Source organism: Doryrhamphus excisus, chromosome 21 (assembly GCF_030265055.1).
Source record: "Doryrhamphus excisus isolate RoL2022-K1 chromosome 21, RoL_Dexc_1.0, whole genome shotgun sequence".
In the NCBI taxonomy this organism is placed as follows: Eukaryota; Metazoa; Chordata; class Actinopteri; order Syngnathiformes; family Syngnathidae; genus Doryrhamphus; species Doryrhamphus excisus.
The window spans coordinates 2,774,882-2,797,438 of record NC_080486.1 but is presented as its reverse complement, the minus strand read 5'-3'; the positions used below and the strand labels follow the sequence as shown (position 1 = coordinate 2,797,438).

Genomic DNA, 22,557 nt, shown 5'->3' with positions numbered 1-22,557 from the left:
CTGGCCACCAGTCCAGGGTGTACCCCGCATCTCGCCCGAAGACAGCTGGGATAGGCTCCAGCACCCCCCGCGACCCTCGTGAGGACAAGCGGTAGAGAATGAATTAATATTTTTCAATAGTTGGAGCACATAAAACCTGTTTAAATATGTTTTTAAAACATTATTAGAGCCCTCTGAGCATGAAAATAGCACCCCTACAGTTGATTTTATGTTTGTTTTTTTTATTTTTACATTTTTAAATTTTTTTTGTCACGTACCAAAGTACGTTTAAATGCAGAAAACAAAGAAAAATAACTGAAATAAAAGAAATTTATTGTTGTTTGCGGACTTCCTGTACATCCTGGCGAGATGGAATTCAATACCGTTCATCACTTTATCAAATTGCTGGCACACGCCACTTTTTTTTGCCCCCATGGCGGGTTATTTAGCAGTCGTTCTCAACAAAAAAAAGGCACAAATGGCGAGAAACATGTTAGCATAGCTATGTGAGCTCAAGTGCTAATATTAGTGCCGGTGTGCTAGCTTAATATAGAGCTTCGGGATTCCTTTTAAGATGTGTAGCAAAGCCTTTTTCGCTAACAAAGCTGTCCCTCCAGATAGCGGTGATCGTGATACACAAGCTAAAGGACTCACTCCGCACCTTATCGCACCAAAAAAAGTCACGTAAAAAGGCTGCAAATCTGATTCCCAGTCCGTGCAGAACATATGCTGCTACGTAAAGGAAAAAGGAAGTAAGGAAGTAAGGAAAAGGCATTCCGCACCTGTCAGCAAGGGACGGTATGTGTGCCGGGGGTCTGCAGCGCAATCTCCCTCTTCAATAAGTTATTAAGGTCGCTCCTCTAGAACATCCGCCCCTGATTGCATTTCTTATGCATCATTAGATGTGGAATATTAACGGCATGGAGGGGGGGTGGAGACAATGCTAACATTTATGTATCATATCCCGAAAGAAGTAAACAAACAGTTGCTGCACCATGCATCAAAATGGGATTTGTTTATGTTTATGTTAATATGGCAAAGCAATACCAGACATAGTACATAGTCCTTCATAGTACTTCATTCGTCCAACCAACACGAACAAGCGTGCCTGGATAAAAATATTTGTATTATTTAGGGTCATCAAAGTGGAGATAAAGCCCTAAATGGACAAAGCAGATTTCTACTTTGTGCTTTGGCTTAAAAAAAAAAAAAAAAACTAAACATGCAAGAAAGCCTTAGCGGCATGCACTTTAGCCCCACCCCCTTTTTCAACATGCCATCGAGATCATGCACATTAGCGCCACCCCTTTTCAACATGACATTATAGCCATCCAGGAGTTGAACGGTGGACATTTTGACGAGTAAATCTGCTGGGTTTTACTGCATATATAAAAAAGGTGCTGTCCATGGTGCTGGAGCTATAATAACATACACTTCTTGCTTGGCAGCTTCTTCTGGGATTGATAACAATTCTACGGTTACACCATTGTATTCATATCCGTATCCACACAGTGCATTACATATTGGAGGGATCAGCAATTAGGCCGTGGATTAGATATGTGCCCCCCACCCCCCCACCCCACTTGACATGAAAGTCAAAGACCCTTCAGCTTGCTTAAAAAGACACTTTAATTGGGCAAGCTAACAGTGGAACAGTGGGAGAACACTAACCACAATCGCAGTGCAAAAACAAAAATGGCAGCACAGCATGTCAGCGGTAGTAAGTCAACTACTACTACTACTAGTACTAGTACTACTACAATAAATCATAATTTGAGCAACTTTTTACAAAACAACTCACGACAATATTACAATATACAATACTATAGCTTATATTTATCTTTTATATTCTCTTTGTAGGACTTGAAACCCTGTTATTTACTACTTGACGCGGCCCATCCTTCATCGGAGTCTACCTCCAGCAGCCCGCAGGTAAGTAGAGTATGAAACAAGAAAACATAAACCCTGCATCAGACTTTGCATTTGATGCGTATGGAGGAGTCATTCATAAATAAATAAACACCCTGGGAAAAATAAACGTTTTTTTTTTTAACCCCCCCCACCCCCTACATCAAGGGAGTACAGTACTCGGCTTGTTATTGGATCTAATAGCATCTTTAGAACCGCTAGTTTTTCTTATGCTAGCATACACATGGGTGTGCTCATGTTAAAAAAAATAATAGTTACTAAATGGTGGTGTTGAAGACATTTTTTATATTTCTATTTAAATTTTTTTAAAAGTAAAAAATATTTTAAAAATTTTAATAAAAATACATTTAATAATTAATTTAATCAATTAATTAATTTAATTAATTTAATTTAAAAAAAATTAAAAAATACTTTATTATGTGGCTCCAAAGGAAGTCCTCCATATGCTTATGACCTGATTCAAAAAAACCTTGGGTGTCTGGGCATGGGAGTGTGCACTTTATGGCCACTGTCCCTCACAACAAAATTACGTTGCCCCCCCCCCGGCCCCTCTTAAGTGACCAGAGTTGTTTACACTGTTAAAAAAAATAATAATAATAATTACTCCAATTACAGGAGACTCTCATTATGTGTTACAAGGCGTCCATTAAAGTCAAAAAAACTATGAGCACATTTTAAATAATCTTGCCTCATCGCACCCTCGACCTTCTCACCCACTTCCTGCTTTCGGAGCGTGCTCAATAACATGCCTGTGTCCTTGCTTTGGGTCAACGCGGGCTTTTGAAAGTGCTCTCCAAATAAATTATTATTATTATTATGATTACATGTTTTTGTGCCACTGAGAGAACAAGCTAGGGGCTTAATAGCGCCGCCTTTGATGGAGTGTGTGTTTTTTTTATTGATCTCGGCTGCTTTGAGGAGTACAGTAGAAGAAGAAGGAAAAAAAAGCACTTGGTAATTGAGCATTGATGTGGAGCTTGGTTCTTTGGAGCAATTTCAAAATGTCGCTTTGATTTTCGGCGTGCGCGCTTGCAAAAGCGGCGATACTTGCTCGCCGTTGTAACTCAAAGAGAGGTATTACGAAACACGGTAAAGAGGTTCCAAATGGGGAGGGGGGGTTCTTAAGTGTCCCAATTCAGTGCAGTGGATGTTTTTTCTCGTGCTGCCTTTTAATGGCGGATTTAGCGGAAAGGGCAACGCGTTTAAAATAATTACCCGACTAGATGGACTAGATTACAACCTTCTAAATACACTTTTTAAACATTAGAGCCCTCTAGACACAAAATAACACCCCTATAGTCACCTTTACACTCATACTAACCAATAAGCCAGTCAGATTTGAACTTGACAACAGGTGGGGATTATTGTGCCTTGTTCTGAGATCAAGTCTGGTGCTTGTGTGTCTCACACAATTACATTCCAGTGACAGTAATGTTTACATTTACATTTTAGCAAATGTAGCCATTTTCATGCTTGGTTAATTTGAACAAAAAATGTGTAACATTTGCTTAAATATGCATATTCATTCATTTTCTACAGCTTTTCTTCACGAGGGTCGCAGGGGATGCTGGAGCCTATCCCAGCTGTCTTCAGATGAGAGGCGGGGTACACCCCTGGCGAATCAGGCGGGTTTTCTGGTTTCCCGACTGATCCGTCACCAGTCATGCAACTTTTCAAGGAGTTTTGGTTGTCATGTGATGGCTTGACTTGAATGCTAATAATGCTAATGCTAATAATAATAATAATTTTTGTTGTATTTTCATTCATTCATTCATTTTCTGGAGCCTATCCCAGCTGTCTTCGAGCGAGAGGCGGGGTAACACCCCTGGACTGGTGGCCAGCCAATCACAGGGCACATATAGACAAACAACCATTCACACTCACATTCATACCTATGGACAATTTGGAGTCGCTAATTAACCTAGCATGTTTTTTTGGAATGTGGGAGGAAACCGGAGTACCCGGAAAAAACTCCACACAGAGATGGCCGAGGGTGGGATTGGAACCCTGGTCTCCAAGCTGTAAGGTCTGCGTGCTAACCACTCGACCACCGTGCAGCCCAATATGCATATTATGATGATTAATTAGGCATATCAATGTAATCAATGAATCTAACATCTTACATAATGTTCTTTATCAATGGTTTCCTACACAAAAAGAGCTTTTTTCCTCTTCCGGTATTTGTGTGTAAGATACCCAATTCCACTAAGTGGCAAAGATAATGATAAGCAAACACACTCGACAGCAAACGCAACACAACGTAAGAAATGATCAAATTACAGCAAAGAGAGCCAAAAGAGCCCACAGTGTTTTTTACCGTGGAGTCGCACCCGGGTCACACAACGCTAATATATATCGGCTTCCCTCAGCGTGAACCGTCGCCAACCTCCGGTTGGCAGAACGAAACACAGCAGTGGAGCTTTTGTGTTGTGAAGGGAAATGCGGCTAATTTCTACACCATACATTATTAATCATGTTCATTTTTCCGCGCTTTGTTCAGCCGTTGCATGAATTAACGAGGCTACGTCGGCTTTCCGATAATTTCGATGCATTTTTTTAGATCATCTGCAGGCCGTTCAAGGTGACCCACCTCATACCGAAAAAGGTCTTCCTTGCATGACAGTGGCTTGCAAGCCCCCCCAGGGGGGTTGGGGGACTAATAGACCTGTGCTCATTAAGACTAATCAAATCAAAAGTTTTAGCTTGTTGGGTAATTCTTCCACTGGCTCCAGCAGTCTTAAAGGGCAACGCGCGGGACAATAACAGCAGCTTCAATGCAAATGATCAAAAACGGTAAAAAAAAAAAAAATTATCAAACAAATTTTTTCCGTACTATCTTTATTTTTTTAAACCCTCAGTCTCCACTATAATTCCCGCTATTTCCCTCCCCCACGCTGTTGCCCTACTTCCCGATGATTTACCACCACCTAGGATGCTACATCCCTAGCCTGCTGCCTTAAACACAAAACAGTTATTACATTTTTTATAGAAAAACCGGACACTTTTCCATAATTCATATCATGCGGTTATGGCATGATATCAGGTTGCAGAACACCACGCCGTTACCCCGCTACAGGATTTTCTACAAATATACGTTGAATTCCTGTCATTATAGAGGATCTTTGACCGGTGGTGTTGCAGTGCATTCCTTAAAACGCTGAAGTAACTCCTGTAACGGATCATCTCTGGCAAGTATTTTCAGTCGATCACTCCTGTTATGTAGACGTGAGACCAGCATTTTTGCAGATGGTTCTTGAAAAGAGTGTTAGACATCATTTTTGACTACTATTTTTTTGGAGTTTTATTTTTTTTGTAGATTCCTAAAAGGCGTTACACAGATTATCTTTCACTTGCATCTTTGCTTTTGAAGTTGATTCTTAAAAATAGCAAAACACTCGTGTTATATAGATAATCTATGATGAGCGTTTTGTGTCGTAGATTCCTAAAAACAGCAAAGCATTCCTATGAAATAGATAATCTTTGATGAATGTTTGTGTCGTATATTCCTAAAAACAGCAAAGCACTCCTGTGAAATAGATAATCTTTGATGTTTGTGTCGTAGATTCCTAAAAACAGCAAAGCACTCCTATGATATGGATAATATTTGATGAGCGTCTGTGTTGTAGATTCCTAAAAACAGCAAAGCACTCCCGTGAAAGAGATAATCTTTGATGAGCGTTTGTGTAGTAGATTCCAAAAACAGTAACACTCCTGTTATTTAGATAATCTTTGATGAATGTTTGTGTCGTAGATTCCTAAAAACAGCAAGCAATCCTGTGAAATAGATAATCTTGATGTTTGTGTCGTACATTCCTAAAAACAGCAAAGCACTCCTATGATAAAGATAATATTTGATGAGCGTTTGTGTTGTAGATTCCAAAAAACAGCAAAGCACTCCTGTGATATAGATAATCGTTGATGAGAGTTTGTGTAGTAGATTCCTAAAAACAGTCACACAGATAATATTTGACTCGTCTTTTTTCAGTTGATTCCTAAAAAGAGCAAAGCAGTAGATGGTCAAAAACAGCAAAGTACCTGTTGTACAGATAATCATCAGATTTCTCAGCACTCCTGTCATACAGACCTTGACTCTTGGCTATACGGTACATTCTCAAAAACAGCATGGAGTCCTTTGACTCTTCCTCGTCCTTCCCTTTCCTGTTGCACTAAAATGAACCCTCGGCGTAATCAGGGGACTTTAGTCAGCCAACACACCAAAAAACTGAGCCCTCCATTTGGGGAAAGAATTCTAATCAAATGTGGGCTGTGCTGATAAGAATTCTCAATCAGAGCCGCCCCCCCTCCCCACCCCCCGCCTGCATTGGGAGCTATGAGAGGGTGAAACATCAGCGATAAGAAGCTGGAGGAAATAATGTGCAATCTCAGCAAGGTGGGATCATTTAGACAAGAAGGGAATATGTTTAGCTTACGGATATGAAGGATTTAACCCTGACGTTACTTCAGAGAGAAAAGGCTTCCCGATTTCATTTACGGAGGGATTAAGTCCATCCCGAGAGAGGAAAAAAAGTCTGGATTATTTTAGAAAGAAAAAAAAGAAGACATCTCGTTAAAAAATACCTTCAGCATCCTCTCCTAATGATATTACCTGCAATGACACGTTATGTTGTGTTGTGTTCAAGGTGCACGCTCGGCTGCGGGCTACAAGTGTCGAGAGTGAGAGGAAGTGCTCGCCGTCTATTAAGTGGAGGTCTGCGATGGCCGCCGGGGAGAAAAAAAAAAGCTATTTCTGTGGTGAAGAAGAGCTCACAAATGTACAACGTTCACCGAATTGGCGACAGGACAGCTTCACCACGCAAGGGAAACACGCTCGAAAAAAACAAAAACACAAACACGTAGGTTGTGTCTGTGGACAACGTTGGATGGAGCTCCTGACATAATGGCGCTCCCTTGGGAACTCCGCACGCCTATTAGAACCTGCTGTCAACCACATCCCACTTCCTCTACTTGAACTGTGTGTGTGTGTGTGTGCTACAATATGACACACACACACACACACACACACACTAAATCAATTGGTCTCACATGCCCACTGTGCTCTGCTGACACTGATATGAACTCTGAATTAAAGAGGCAGACATTCCGTTATGCTACCTATTTGTGTAGTATATAGAGTACATGTGGTATATATATATATATATATACACAGTATGCAGTATACAGTACATACTCAGGGCAAGGAATTGGCAAAATAATTGATATTTCATCAAATTTGTTATTAATATATTTGGAGGCAAAATGGAGCTCCTTCACACCTCATACTGTTATGTGCCCTCATTTGGCCTTTTATTAATCAAACATATGCATATTTTATTTACTTTTATTGAAAATTAAGCATTTCAAGCATAAAAATGGCTAAATCACGTGGGTTTTCTCCGGGTACTCCAGTTTTTCTCCCACATTCCAAAAAAACATGCTAGGTTAATTAGCGACTCCAAATTGTCCATAGGTATGAATGTGAGTGTGAATGGTTGTTTGTCTATATGTGCCCTGTGATTGGCTGGCCACCAGTCCAGGGTGTACCCCGCCTCTCATCCAAAGACAGCTGGGATAGGCTCCAGCACCCACCGTGAAACCTTGTGAGGATAAGCGGTAGAAAATGAATGAATGATGTTCTCATTGGGAGTGACCAGGATGGATAGGATCAAGAACAAGTAGGATAAGTGGTAGAAAATGAATGAATGAAAAACGGCTAAATGAACTAAAACACAAATATAAGGCATTCAGACTCAAAGATGTGTATTCTACACCGGTCACCAGGTGGCAGTAATGTTACTGCAATGTTGGGCGAAGATACACAAGCACCAGTCCTGATCGCCGGAATAATGGGCTTTTATTGCAGGTATGAATTATCTGACAACAATATTCTATGAAAGTCAAATTTGAATGTCAATTCTTAACGTCACTTCCTCTCACCCCCCATAGGAGTGTAAATGTGACTATAGGGGTGCTATTTCATGTCTGGAGGACTCTAATATGTTCATTCATTTTCTACCGCTTATCCTCACGAGGGTTGTGGGGGTGCTGGAGCCTATCCCAGCTGTCTTCGGGGTGAGAGGCGGGGTACACCCTGGACTGGTGGCCAGCCAATCACAGGGCACATATAGACAAACAACCATTCACACTCACATTCATACCTATGGACAATTTGGAGTCGCTAATTAACCTAGCATGTTTTTGGAATGTGGGAGGAAACCCACGCATGCACGGGGAGAACATGCACACTCCACACAGAGATGGCCGAGGGTGGAATTGAACCCAGGTCTCCAAGCTGCTAACCACTCAACCACCGTGCAGCCTCTCTAATAATGTAAGAAACTGTATTTAGAAAGTCCTAAACAGATTTTTCTATGATCTAAATATGAAAACATTTATTTAAATCGGTGACTTATTATAATCAGATCTGGAACCAATTAACCACAATAAGGAAGAGATTAATGCGGTCGGTTCTCCACTACACCTACATGGAAACAGGAGTTCAGAACTTTCAGAGCAATTATGCTGTGACGTAAAGAAGCGCGGATCTCTGCAATGTCGGCTTTGGACCAAACCAAGGAGTTCTATTGGAAGATTGGAAGGCACTTGAACGCACCATATCAGAGCTGCTTTTTTTTCTTTTCTTAATAATAGCTGCCGGGAGCTGCAGTCAACCCCCTCACATGGACAAGTGTCCTCAGATAGCCCGAATAGAAGCACTCACACACACACACACACACACACACAGGTAATGTGGTATCTGGCCAGCTTCCTCCACAGGGAATTTGGTTTTGTCCTTTTCAAAGCATGCGGAGTTATTAAGACTTTAAGGCTTGCTCGTGGATAAAAAAAAAAAAAAAGGATTTTCCTCCTTTTGTACTCGGACAAAATTGAATCCAACATCGTGTTACTGTCACACACTATCTCACCAAAGTGACGTTATTCCCAACTTCCATTTGGATAGAACTGAGAGTAGTCGGTGGCATTTCAGATCAACATTTGCAATAAAATAAACTGTTGTAATCATTATGATTAGATTCAGCTCTGGAACCCTCCCCTTCACTCTTCAATTGCCATTGTTCGCTCCCAAAGCAACGCGACTTCAAGTCTCAAATAAGCCCCTGTTGAAGCTGAATATGGTGCATTCAAAGACCGCTGTACAAAGTTGCTAAAAAAAAAAAACCATTATTAGTGACCCATAACGTCTATACGTCATATACAGTAATCCCTCATCATGTCATTCAAAGACATTGTTATGATATGTAGTATTCTACACTGGTCACTAGGTGTCACTGTAATGTTACTGTAATGTTAGGTGAGACACACAAGCACCAGACCTGATCACCACAAAAAGGAACAATAGGATTTACTGCAGGTTTCAATGACCTCACGACAGGGACAATAATCCCTTATTTGGGAATATATCCCCGCCAGGTTAAAACGTCACTTCCTGTCGACCCCCCCCTCCCCCCCTTCGACCCCCCGAACACATTTACAGCAATATACTTTCATAATACAACATCATTATGCTATTAATTTTCTCTTATTATGTCTGCTATGCTGGGTAATACGGGTAAAGGTGAATATAGGGGTGTTAGTTCATGTCTGGAGGGCTTTAATAATGTTAAAAAGCCACAAGGTTTTCTGTGCTGTACTTCTCACCTTGCAAAGGTCACCTTGGATGTACGAGCTAAAGCTAAACGAGCGCCTATGGCTATCCCTTCATCCCAAATGCATGTCTACGCGCCACGGTGCAAATCCCGGCTGCCCAGATGAGCCAGATAGATTCTTCTTCCAAACATAAATGTTGTGCAATCTGGGTGGTACGAGTTTGTACATTACGATGCGTTTAATGCCATTAGTTTGTCATAACGGCTGTGCATGAAGTGGTCTTGACTGCAGCTGCGGAACTAAGACGTCCCTGGCCGCTCGTCTTTGTCAATAGCTCATTTTAATGAAGCGCCCCCCCGACGCCGCCACGGTGATGACAGCCAGCGACACACTCATCATGCGGTCGCCTTCATCGCCAGCCTGACATTGACTCACGGGGGTTACACCGTCGGGGCTGTCAACGTGTGATGAAATGCATTCAATCCAAAGCTGACATGGCCGCCACAGCTGCAAACTTAATCAACTGCGGGCCGAGTTAATTTTTATTCATTCGTGGGGCAAAATGAGCTCAGACGCACTCCTCGTTGCGGCCGCATCGGGGCGTTTTTTTTTTTTTTTTTTATGACACTTTGTCGTGATTAACAAGCAAAGAGATTGAAAAGAACAGCGGAAAAAACAACACTCCTCACACATATTTTTCACACGAACACACGCACGGCGCCGCTTATGAATGAGCCCGCATCCTGCCAAGCGAGAGACTTGGCGGCACTCGAGGGCGAGGAGGCGGCTGCGTGTTTACTTCACCGTCAGGAAGAGTGTCAACCTTCACAACCTCCACTCCTTGACCCTTCAGACGGCGGCCATTTATCCGCTAACGCCCGAGAGCCTCCCGTTTATACTGATTTTTGCAGTAGATTCCTAAAAACGGCAACTAGAGAGCAACATTTTTGCAGAAGGTTCTTAAAAAGAGCGTTATAGAGCTCATTTTGGACTACTATTTTTTTTGCATTACACAGATAATCGTTCATAAGATAAGCTAGCAAAACACTCCTCTTATGCAGACAGCCTTTGACAAGCGTTTGTGTAGTAGATTCCTAAAAACAGCAAAACACTCCCGTTATTTTGATCATTTTTGATGAGCGTTTTGTCGTATATTCCTAAAATCAGCAAAGCACTCCTGTGATATAGATAATCTTTGATGTTTGTGTCGTAGATTCCCAAAAACAGCAAAGCACTCCTGTGATATAGATAATCTTTGATGTTTGTGTCGTAGATTCCCAAAAACAGCAAAGCACTCCTGTGATATAGATAATCTTTGATGTTTGTGTCGTAGATTCCTAAAAACAGCAAAGCACTCCTATGATATAGATAATATTTGATGAGCGTTTGTGTCGTAGATTCCTAAAAACAGCAAAGCAGTATCGTGATAAAGAATAATCTTTGATGAGAGTTTGATGAGTTTGTGTAGTAGATTCCTAAAAACAGCAAAGCACAGCACTCCTGTTATATAGATAATCTTTGATGAGCGTTTGCGTCGTAGATTCCCAAAAACAGCAAATCACTCCTGTTAAATAGATAATCTTTGATGAGTGTTTGTGTAGTAGATTCCTAAAAACAGCAAAGCATTCCTGTTATTTAGATCGTGGTTGTGTATAGATTCCTAAAAACAGCAAAGCGCTCCTATGATATAGATAATATTTGATGAGCGTTTGAGTCGTAGATTCCTAAAAACAGCAAAGCATTCCTGTTATATAGATAATCTTTGATGACTTTGTGTAGTAGATTACTAAAAACAGCAAAGCATTCCTGTTATATAGATAATCTTCGATGAGAGTTTGTGTAGTAGATTCCAAAAAACAGCAAAACACTCCCGTGATATAGATAATCTTTGATGAGTGTTTGTGTACTAGATTCCTAAAAACAGCAAAGCACTCCCGTGAAATAGATCATCTTTGATGTTTGTGTCCTAGATTCCTAAAAACAGCAAAGCACAGAATATGCCTGGAATGGCTTATTTTCTCTTATAATGTCTGTTATGGTGGGAGATACAAGTATAAATGTGACTATAGGGGTGTTGGTTCATGTCTAGAGGGCTCTAATAATGTTAAAACACAAGAAAGTCCTAACCAGGTTTTCTGGAACCAATTAACTGAGGGAATTAAATGAGGGATTAGCTTTTCCTGTTTTTTTTTTGTTTGTTTGTGATTTTGTGATGTGCACATTGATGCGTCCGTGCGTGTACGTGTACGTGTGCGTTGTGCGTCAGCATGAGAACAGAGGAGCTTCAGGGGCTTAATATGAAGCAAACCTTATCTGGACGTTAATCCTTCCACTAAGACAGGCTTTGCCGCTGAGTGATGATACCTTGAAGCATGTCGCCTCAAACATTACGCTTGTGATGAAAAACACACAAATGTCAGTGATACATCGCAAAAAAAAAAAAAAAAAGAAATGCATCATGGGAAAAAACACAGCACCGTTTATGAAGATGCACTGCAGGCCTGAAGCCTCACAGTTGTGGGCTGCGATGAATCACAACTACGCTTGCACTCGTGTCCCACACATTTCTATTCACGTGAAGGGAAAAAAAAAAAAACGAAAAAGCCACGGGCCTAAAAGCCCTTTTCCGTGGTCGCCTCCGAGCCTTCACAACCTGCAACATTCCTAATGAGAAGCAACGAGACGCTAGCAGAAATGCTGTCTTCTCAGCAGACCTCCATGGAACACTTTGACGTCTGGACGGGCTTACATTTAAATTGTTGGCAGGATTCTACGTTGCCTTGATATGAAAGAAAAATGATCGACAAGTAGATTCTACAAAAGGGCTTGGAAAAAAAAGAAAAAAAAATATATATATAATATGTATTAAATAAAAAATATGTATCTAAATATTTAAAATTATTTCAAGTTTAAATTTCATTCAATTCCATTCAAATTAAGATTATATGTTTTCATTTTTATTTTTAAATAATTTTATATATTACATAGTTAGTTGATATAAAATATTTTAATTTTATTTATAGGCTCTAAATTCAGCCTTAAAATATTTATTATTATATACTACTATTCCTTTTTAATATATATTAATTTAATTGACATAAAGACAAAAAAATTGTCAAAGGCTTTAAAAGAAATAAAGTTGTTTATTACATTTTTAAATATAAGAAAAATAACATTTATATACATATAATTATTTTTATTAATTTTCAAAGGGAGAAAAAAACATGATTTAAATTTAAAAAAATTACATTAAATAAAATATTTTTATATAACCATTGCAAATCTTTTTTGGATATCTTATATATTAATTTAATTGAAGAAAATATCACCAAAACTCCACCATTTGTAGGCTTTATAAGGAGTTTTTATATAAATATTAAAAATAAAACAAAATTAGATTAATTTAACTGACATAAAGATAAGATTTCTAAAACATGGGTTTTAATTTTTAAATACAAAATGTGAAAAAAGTAAACTATTAATACAAAAATTATTAATATTATTATTAATTAATATTAATATTATTATTAACAATAAATACTACATAAATTGAAAAAAAAAATATATATATATATACACATATTCCTATGCTGCACAGTAAGCACACAGTATGTCAGATATGGGCACCCACTGGCCACAACATTAGGTACAGCTGCCCCCTGCAAAACAAGAGGTGCATTGAGGCTCCTGCTACGTCATAGCACATACATGGTTCATATATAAGCTTCCATACAATTGGCAGTATGATGGAAAGGTTCTCAGACGTTTTCCACCCAGCACGGATCCGAGCAGAGACGGCACAAGGCCGCCAAGTACAAAGCTCACGCCGCAATCGTCGCCTTGGCGGAAGCATTATTTAGCTCGTATCGCCGTTACCGTGGGAACAGGCCGAGTGAAATTAGTGTCAGGAAAAAAGGACTTAATGGTAGAGAGAAAAAAATAAAGTTTGCGATTCATAATTTATGGAACGACGACTCGGCCTTGCTGTACCGACCTCACGGCATTGCCAAGAACTCAGACGTTACGTAAGGTTCCATATTTGCATACGTTACATTTACTTGACACTTACTTACAGTTATTCCTTTCCTGAAAAACTTTTATGCAACAAAAATGGCTGTCAATGCAGCACTAACCATGCTGATTACATAGCATGACTGTGGCTGGCCACAATAAAAGGCCACACTATGCGATATGGATGAAAAGGCATATTACTTGTATCCATTTTTGCCGTTTTTTTTAATACTTACTTATTTTTTCTTTCTTCTTATGACTATTCTCATTATAGGACTTTTCCTTACAACCTTTTTCTCATTATTACAACTTTTTGGTAATTTTTAGTATTTTGACTTTATTCTAGTAAATGACAACTACATTAGTTGAAAAAAAAATAGTGTAATTTATTTAAAATGTGTACTTCATTTTTTCTTTAGTATTCCAACTCCATGCTACTACAATTTTAATTTATTATCATAAAATTGCAGCTTTTTTTCATTATTTTTTTTACTATTTCAATTATTCCTTTCCTAATTATGACTAACCTTTTTTTCATAATTGTGTCTTTTTTTCTTTAATATTTCAACTTTACAACTAAAATTGTTATTTTTCCTCATATTATTATAGCATTCTTTTTAAATTACCATTTTTTCCTCACAAGAACAACTTTTTTCTTGTACTATTTTGACTTTATTCTCATTAAATTACTCCCTCCTCCCCCCATTTCTGCTGTTTTTTGTAAATTTTCTTCTCTTAATTCTGACTTTTATTACGATGCTATTTTTACTTTATTTATTTTAACATCTAACTTTTTCCACAACCTAATTTTTTTAGTCATTGGGGTTTTTTTTGAGGGGGTGGGGGATTTTTCCAAATTTTTTGTGTTAATATTTCTACTTTATTCTGCTAAAATTGTGTTATTTTTAAATATTTTTGTTACTTAAATAAACATCTTTTTCTCATTTATTTTTTCTCTTAATATTTTGACTTTTTTCAGGTTTTTAGCATGCCATAGGACTGTAAAAAAACAGCCGCGGGCTACAAGTGGCCCCCAGGCCACGCTTTGCGTGTCCTGCATGACGTTATACCGTCCAAGCGCACCTGATGAAGTGTCGGGTCTTCCCCAAAAGAGAGTGTGCCAACCCATTGGAACATTTTATTCCCGCCAGTGAAGGGCAAGCAGATAAGGAGGTGTAGCGGATCCTTGGGCTGCGTTCCATTATTGTGCAGCGACCCGGCCCGGCCTCACAAGTCACCTCACAGCCGGCCGATTGAACAACAGTGCAAGTCATTGAGCGCGGCTCTGAATTAGTGTTTAATCAGTACGGAGACAAGATGGACTAAGTGGTACCCCCCCCCCCCCAACCCTCTGCTAGTGACTTGTATTCTTCTTTCAACTGCAGCTCCTAAAATACACCCCAGACAAATCCTGAGTGACATTACCGTAATTAAAGTAGGCTAAGTAGGCTGTAATTACCCCAGACGTCCAGACGAGGGCGTTAAAAGCACTAAAGATCACCACGGACAGGACCATCAATTCATTTGCTCAAAATGTTGCTGTTGTGATCTCTAAAGGGAGCTCAGTTTTAAATACTTCCACTTCCTACATCACGCCAAGTACTATTATAGTACTATTATAGTACTATTATACCTACTAGACTGGAATTAACTTGACATGTTAGAATTTAACAATGAAAACTGCAGTATTGAAGACAAAAACAACATATTCTGATTGGATTACACAAGATGGACAACAGTGCTCTCTATGGGTTCCAGGCTGGACTGCAAAGAAAATGCATTCATATTCATAAGTCATATTTTTAAGTCTTTGAAAACTTTGATAGTTTGATTGTTTTATCTTTCTCGGCTTTATGAAATATGAAAAGCACATTATCTCAGTATGAAGCCCATATTTACTCTTACAACTTCATTTTTTTTGTTTGTCATATTTTACAAAAACAACAATTTTTCTTTAATATTTCAACTGTATATTATATTATAATAAATTGATTGAAAATAATTTAAAAAATAAAATATATAATAAAAATATTAAAAATAAATAATACATTGAAAACTACCACTTTCAATTTTTTTTCTCTTAATATTTGGACTTTATTCTCATCACCTAACTTTTTCTGCAACCAAATTTTCCTAAAATGACAACTTTGTTTGGTTTAATAATATTTTTTATATTATATATATATTTTTTATATATAATATAATATATTAATATTTTTAAATAATATTTTCTTGAGTATTTCAACTTTATGCTACTAAAATGACATTTTTTTCTTCATAATTCAAAAAATGACAACTTTGTTTGGTTTAATAATATTTTTATATTATATATATATATATATATATATATATATATATATATATTATAATATATTACTTAATATTTTTAAATAATATTTTCTTGAATATTTCAACTTTATGCTACTAAAATGAATTTTTTTTCTTCATAATTACAAAAATGACAACTTTGTTTGGTTTAATAATATTTTTATATCATATATATTTTTAGATATAATATAATATATTATTTAATATTTTTAAATCATATTTTCTTGAATATTTCAACTTTATGCTACTAAAATGAATTTTTTTCCCTCATAATATGATATTATTCCCATGAAATTACAACTTTTTCTCTTAAAATTTGGACTTTATTCTTGTAAAATTATTGTTTCCATTTTGACGGTTGTCTGTACTGCGGGCCACTGAAAACAAACAACCGTGTGCCTCAAATGGCCCCCAGGCCTGAGTCTGGACACCCCATGATATAAGTGCTAGCGTCATGAAACAGAAGGAATAACCATTTAGCCGTCAGCACTGCATTCCTGGTGGTGCTGCATCTTCTGGCTGGACAACATACAATGGAGACGGGCCAGCTACTGTTTTCTTAATTGCAGCTAAAGATGAATGATGGCTTGCCTTCAACGACCAAATGAAGTGGAGAGATGCTTCCCGCCCGTCTCCCGCAAGATTCCCACAAGCGCACCACCGCTGTCCTTCACCTGACCACAGCTGCAGATGGAGAGCTTGGCAGGCGTTCAACGCTAGGCTGAACAGCGCATGGGAAGCGTGCACGCCGCGATAGACCTAATATTTAGATTAGGTCGCTTTCAAATGGCTGGACCGAGCGGAAAGCGTCGGAGTGAGGACAGAGAGAGTACTGCTACATAAGGAAATACTGCAGTTTTTAGCACATTCATATTGTGATTGGAGCTTGAACTGCTTGAACTTGCACCGCCCGACACCTCAAAGCAACAGGAAGTTGAAAATAGGAATATAATTACAGCCTGGAGGCATGTCAATGTCATATAAAAGTCATACACACAAGCATGCAGAAAATGGACTAGTGTGACTGCAAAATAACCCTCCATGGGGCCAAAGGAAAAAATGCAACAGACAGCACTTCAGTAAAGAAGCACCGGAATATGTGGAGAATTTGTCATTTGTAATAACTTTATTTTCTGCATCTAAAACGATAATTATTCTCTGTAAAAAAAAAAATTTTTGTTCATATTTTCAGACACGGTTCCCTTTGTGGTAAAGCATGCAGTATAAAATGACAATTCTCTGTTTACACTTATTTTTCAAATGAAAAAAAATATTTTTATTATTTTAATTTATTAGTATTTATTATTATTATTATTTATGTATTATTATTTCATGTGTTATATATTATATTTTTATATTTATATTTTAATATATTGTATTTATTATATATATATTATTTTATAAAATTTTATTTTATATTTAATTTTATTATAATTATATTATTTTATTTTATTTTTTTTTTATTATTATTTACTATAATTAAACTGAAAGGTATATAAACAAATATTGATGACAAACTTGTATTTATAAATTTATCACAGTTAATTGCTTAACAACCGAAATATTTTTTTTATTATTAGAGCCCTCTAGACATGAAATAACACCCCTATAGTCAACTTTAAACTTCTATTACTCGATATAGTGGACATAATAGGACAAAATAATACATAAGACATACACTACATAAGATCCATGAATGCGTGTGTTTGTAAAATGTGGAGACAGGAAGTGACATCAGAGGCTCAAAAGGTCCATGTTAGGGATTATCATTCAAACCTGGCGATAAAAGTCTGGTGCTTGTGTGTCTCACCGAACATTACAGCAACATGACGGACCCTCTTGTCGCCAGTGTAGACTACTACATATCATCACAAGGTCCTTGAATGCATCTTCTGAATGCCTTACATTTGTATTTTACTTAATTCGGCCATTTTTCTGCTTGAAAATGCTTCATTTTTAAAAAGGTGAGCGCCTTAAAGAGGGAAAGAGAATGTTGTTGTAAGGAGGAGAAAAGATCAGGTGGCGCGAATGAATGCAAAAGGCGAGCGGCCAGCCGGCCAACCCGCAAACTGTCTGTTTAGTGCACAGTCATCACCGCACTTTGCCCCCCCCCTGCTCGCAAATAGACTTCTCGTCTGACTCAGCGGATAAGTGTGGAGGATCGCCACTGCAGCGTGGAGCTCCTCCGTCCTGGCCGGGTTCCCGACGCAAGCGTGGATTGAAGAGGAGAGGAGGACAGCAGACACAAACACCCATGGAAAAAAATCAATCACAGGTGGGACTCCACTTGGACGTAACGACTCATCAGCCGTAAGCCATTATGATAAAAAGGCAGCAGCTATAAGCTAATGCGGTACGGCACTTTAAGGGAAGCCTTAAATCAAGCTGGATACTAACCCCCCCCAACACCTCCGCCAAAGCCATTAAAGATGCCTGATATAAAAAGGTTGCAGCTTCTTATCCAAACACATTTAAGGCGTATAAATCTCATCAGGATGTTTTTCCATCTCCGGCAAGCCGAGTCTTTAGTTCCAGGATAATAATAATCATCATCATCATCATCATCATCATGACACCCCCCGTGAGAAGCGTCCTCTTCCTCTCACCACTCAAACCCAAACAAAACTTGCACTATGGCTGCACGAGTGCTACCGTCACTGCAAAGCTGTGGTTCATTGAGAGAAACTACATTTTTTTAATATTGTCCTCTTCGGATTATGTAATACTTGCTTTTGTAAGACCCTGGGGTGGCCAAAGTGCGGCCCAGGAGCCTTTAAAAAAATTTTTTTTACTGGTCTGGTACATACTAAAAATCTAATTCAACAAGACAACAAACAAAACAGTTGAAATTTTACAGGAATAAAGTCAAAATATTACGAGAAAAATGTACTCTAATAAGAAAATAATTTTCAATAATTTCAACCCTAATAATATGAAAAAAATATTTTAATTTCACAGCTTTCATAATGGTCAAATGCTATAGAATAAAGTAAAAAAATATTATAAGAAACAAACAAAACAAAAAATAAAGTTTGATTTTGGGGAAAAGTGATGTTATGTGAATAAAGTCAAAATATTATCAGTCATAATAAGAAAATAGTAGGATTTTTTGGGGGGGGCACAACAGCATAAATGGAAAAAAATTAGAAAACGTTCGCCATTTTACAAGAATAAAGCAATATGTCATTTTAGTAGCTTAAAGCTAAAATATTAAGGAAAAAATATTTTTATGTCATAATAATAGGAGAAATATTACTTAATGTAATCAATACAATATGTTAAATATTCATATAAAAATGTGGTAATTTTACAATAACAATATAGTATTGGAATAATAAATAAAATGGATAAACATTGAAGTAGAAAGCTGAAATATTGGGGGGGGGGAAGCAAATATGACAAAGCTGAGATGGAGTTTAGCATATCGTGTGTGGCCCTCTCTGGAACAAAACCTTTGGACCCCCCCCGGCCCCCACTGTAAGCAAACATCACCGTCGAGCATCCTGCTTTTTCCCTGCGACTAAAAACAGCACTTGACATTTGGCCAGCGGCGGAAGTAATCACTGCAGACCTGAACAAATACCCAAAGGTAACAGCTCTGGGGGGGTGGAGTGGGGGGGGGGGGGCAGGTATTGTTCAAAGCGTGCCAGGAGATAACGCCGCGGGAATGCATCCCTGTTAACGCCAAGACGGAACACACGCGGAGCGGCGCTTTGTTTTGTTTGTCGGTAAAGTTACTGCAAATAGAGACGGCGACGGTATCTCTGCAGTCAGCCGGGAACGCTAAAGATGGGGGTGTGTGAGCTATTGGGGGGGGTATTTTTCACCGGGCTTTCTCCAAGTGGTTCAACACGTTGAGCCACATCGGTGTCACAATCAGAAACGTCCATAAACACAGACTGCTTATATAACATGTTCCCATTTTATCCTACCTTGACAGTTGTATCATTGTCAGCAGGACCGTACCAAAAACACCCACAGAGGGGTGTTGGTTTCAATGAATTAGCCGATTAAGCCTGACAGTGTTAAAGAATACATTACATCCATTAATATGTGTATTCACACCCTAGTGTCTCGGAACAGAGCATGCCCAGGTATAATAATTGCTGTGGTCTGGGTATCTTTATTCCCATCAGCTAATTAAGTTTAATTATATTAAACATCATCAAGTAGGAGCTGTATTAATGACTAATTAGACATCTCACACTCGGAGGCACCTGCCGGCCTCCATTGTCCCCGGAACACCTCGGAAGAAACCAAAGCTCAAATCCCGCCAATGGAAAAGCTTCTCACTGCAGGTCGTGACCTTTATTCATGTTTTCATGCAGCAGGGTGTCGTCTGCTGACGCTCCTGAAGGGGGCGACAATACGACAGAAAGGTCGAGACCGATGACTCGAGTTTGAGTCGCAAGGGAATCAAACTTGACGTCAACACTGATGCCTCACTCGTGGTGTAAACAACGCAACTGCACCATACCAACGATGCAGACATCAAAATAGCGCTTGCACACTGATATATGTGCAAAAACATAACCCACAAGGTATGCTGGGTAACCAGCAGTAGCTACACTTGACAATTTATAGTATAATATATAATAATATATTGTTATGATTTTTAAAAAGGTATTACTTCTCTTTTTGTGTATGCTGTTTTTATATTATATAAAAATATATATATTCTAATATATTATATATATTTATATTCATATTTTATTATATTACTATTAACATTTTATTATTATTATATTAGATTATTATTAACATTTTATTCTAATTATATTATTATTATCATCATGATTATTATTATTATATTGTATATTATAATTATTATTATATTTATGTTAATGAAATATATTATAATATACAATATTAACAATAACACACGATTAATATATGATTAATAATCCATCCATTTTCTATATTGCTTAGAGGCTAAGAGGCGGGGTCCACCCTGGACCGGTTGCCAGCCAATCACAGGGCAAGGATTAATAATAATCATTATTATTATTATTATTATTATTATTATCAGCATTAAATAAAAAAAAACTACATAACAAAATGGAACACTATCAAAATAAGGCTAAGACACTAATGTATACGCTCATCAGCAACCCTCAAGGTATGCTGGGTAACCAATGACAATGTGTACCATATTTATCATATTACATAACATGATAACAATGTTTATTGCATTTATTGTAAATGGTGACAGTGGGTCCCGCAGTCAAACCGGTTGATTGTGCCGGGAGGTGTCGAGGGGGGGGGGTTGAGGGGCTTGGGGTCCCTAATGAAATGTCCAGTGATGGTGAAAGGCAGGAACACGGCACATGATGTACAAACATCATAACGCGTATCCATTCAATCTAATTATGACTCACAAAATGGCCCCGCCACTTTGGAAAACGGGGCCTTCCAACACACAAACACACACACACACACACACACACACTCGTGATGACGTCCCAAACTACATCAACATGACTCAGACAAATACCCCCCCCCCCCCGCACCAATAACAGAGCAGCAGCTAATCCCCGCCGATAGATTACGGGCAGCCAGGAGCTCCCAACTTCCAGCTAGACGGTAACCAACCCCCGGCTTGGCCGACATTGAAAGCACACGGGATCCACTGCACATACGAGGTGGGAGGCGAGCAGATTAGCCGCTTATAAGAGCGTTAGCATGGTTAAACGCTCACGTCTCTGCAGCTTTGCTGCGTTTCACGTGATTCTTGCACAGGATCAACACCTTAACCGCGGCGGTGAATTACGCTAATGCTGCAAACAAAGCCCCCCACCCACCCACCCACCTTCTCGGTGCTTTTAAATTAGAGCTGGGATCTTGTGAAAGTTTTTCCCCGGCATAAAGAAGGCATTTGCATAACCTCCAGGGATAACAATGAAGCAAGTGAAGGTCAGCTTTGTTCCAGACACTGTGACATTCACCTCTTAATTCCTTCCCTGGCCTGATTCTTTCTGCTTATCTGATTCCAGAACAGCTAAACGAGTCGAAAACCCTCAAGTGACCACCTTGGGGGGTTTCAAACATACGCCAGTTCAAACACAAAGGACAACAGGTGAGTTCCACAGTAAACAGATGGTTGGATTCCGGCAACAAGCAGCCATAAAACGAGTCTTTATGTTATCGTTTGATTGGACGATGAATGAACTGTTCAAGGGGAAAAGCAACAAGCCAGATAACTGGATGGAATATGAAATATGGAATATGGAATATGTTTTGCATGCATGCAATATATAAAAAGTGTGATTTAAAGCTACAGTCTGTTTAGGAAGCCAATAATTAAAGATAATAAACACTTGAAAAGACCACTAGTACATTCCAAATATGATCTACTTTCAATTAATCATATGATGCATTTATTAAAAAAAACATTTACTATCATCATTTATTATTATTAATCAGATATTTTATTAAATTTCACACTAATTCTTTGTTTAGGAAGTCAATAATTAAAGATAATAAACACTTGAAAAGCAAAAGACCCACCAGTACATACTAAATATGATCTACTTTCAATTAATCATATGATGCATTTATTTTTTTTAATATTTACTATCATCATTTATTATTATTATTAATCAGATATTTTATTAAATGTCACACATTTTTTTGTTTGCATAAAAAATACCTTATTTTTTAAACAATTTTTTAAAATGTTATTTATATTTATCATAAATGTTATTG

General features: G+C 38.2%; 1 protein-coding gene across 7 annotated transcripts in view; it reads right to left on the bottom strand.

Moving 5' to 3' along the window:
• The window catches only part of myripb (myosin VIIA and Rab interacting protein b), a 111,742-nt gene that overhangs the window by 52,968 nt on the left and 36,217 nt on the right, over positions 1-22,557 (bottom strand). The gene's annotated exons all lie outside the window — the stretch shown is intronic.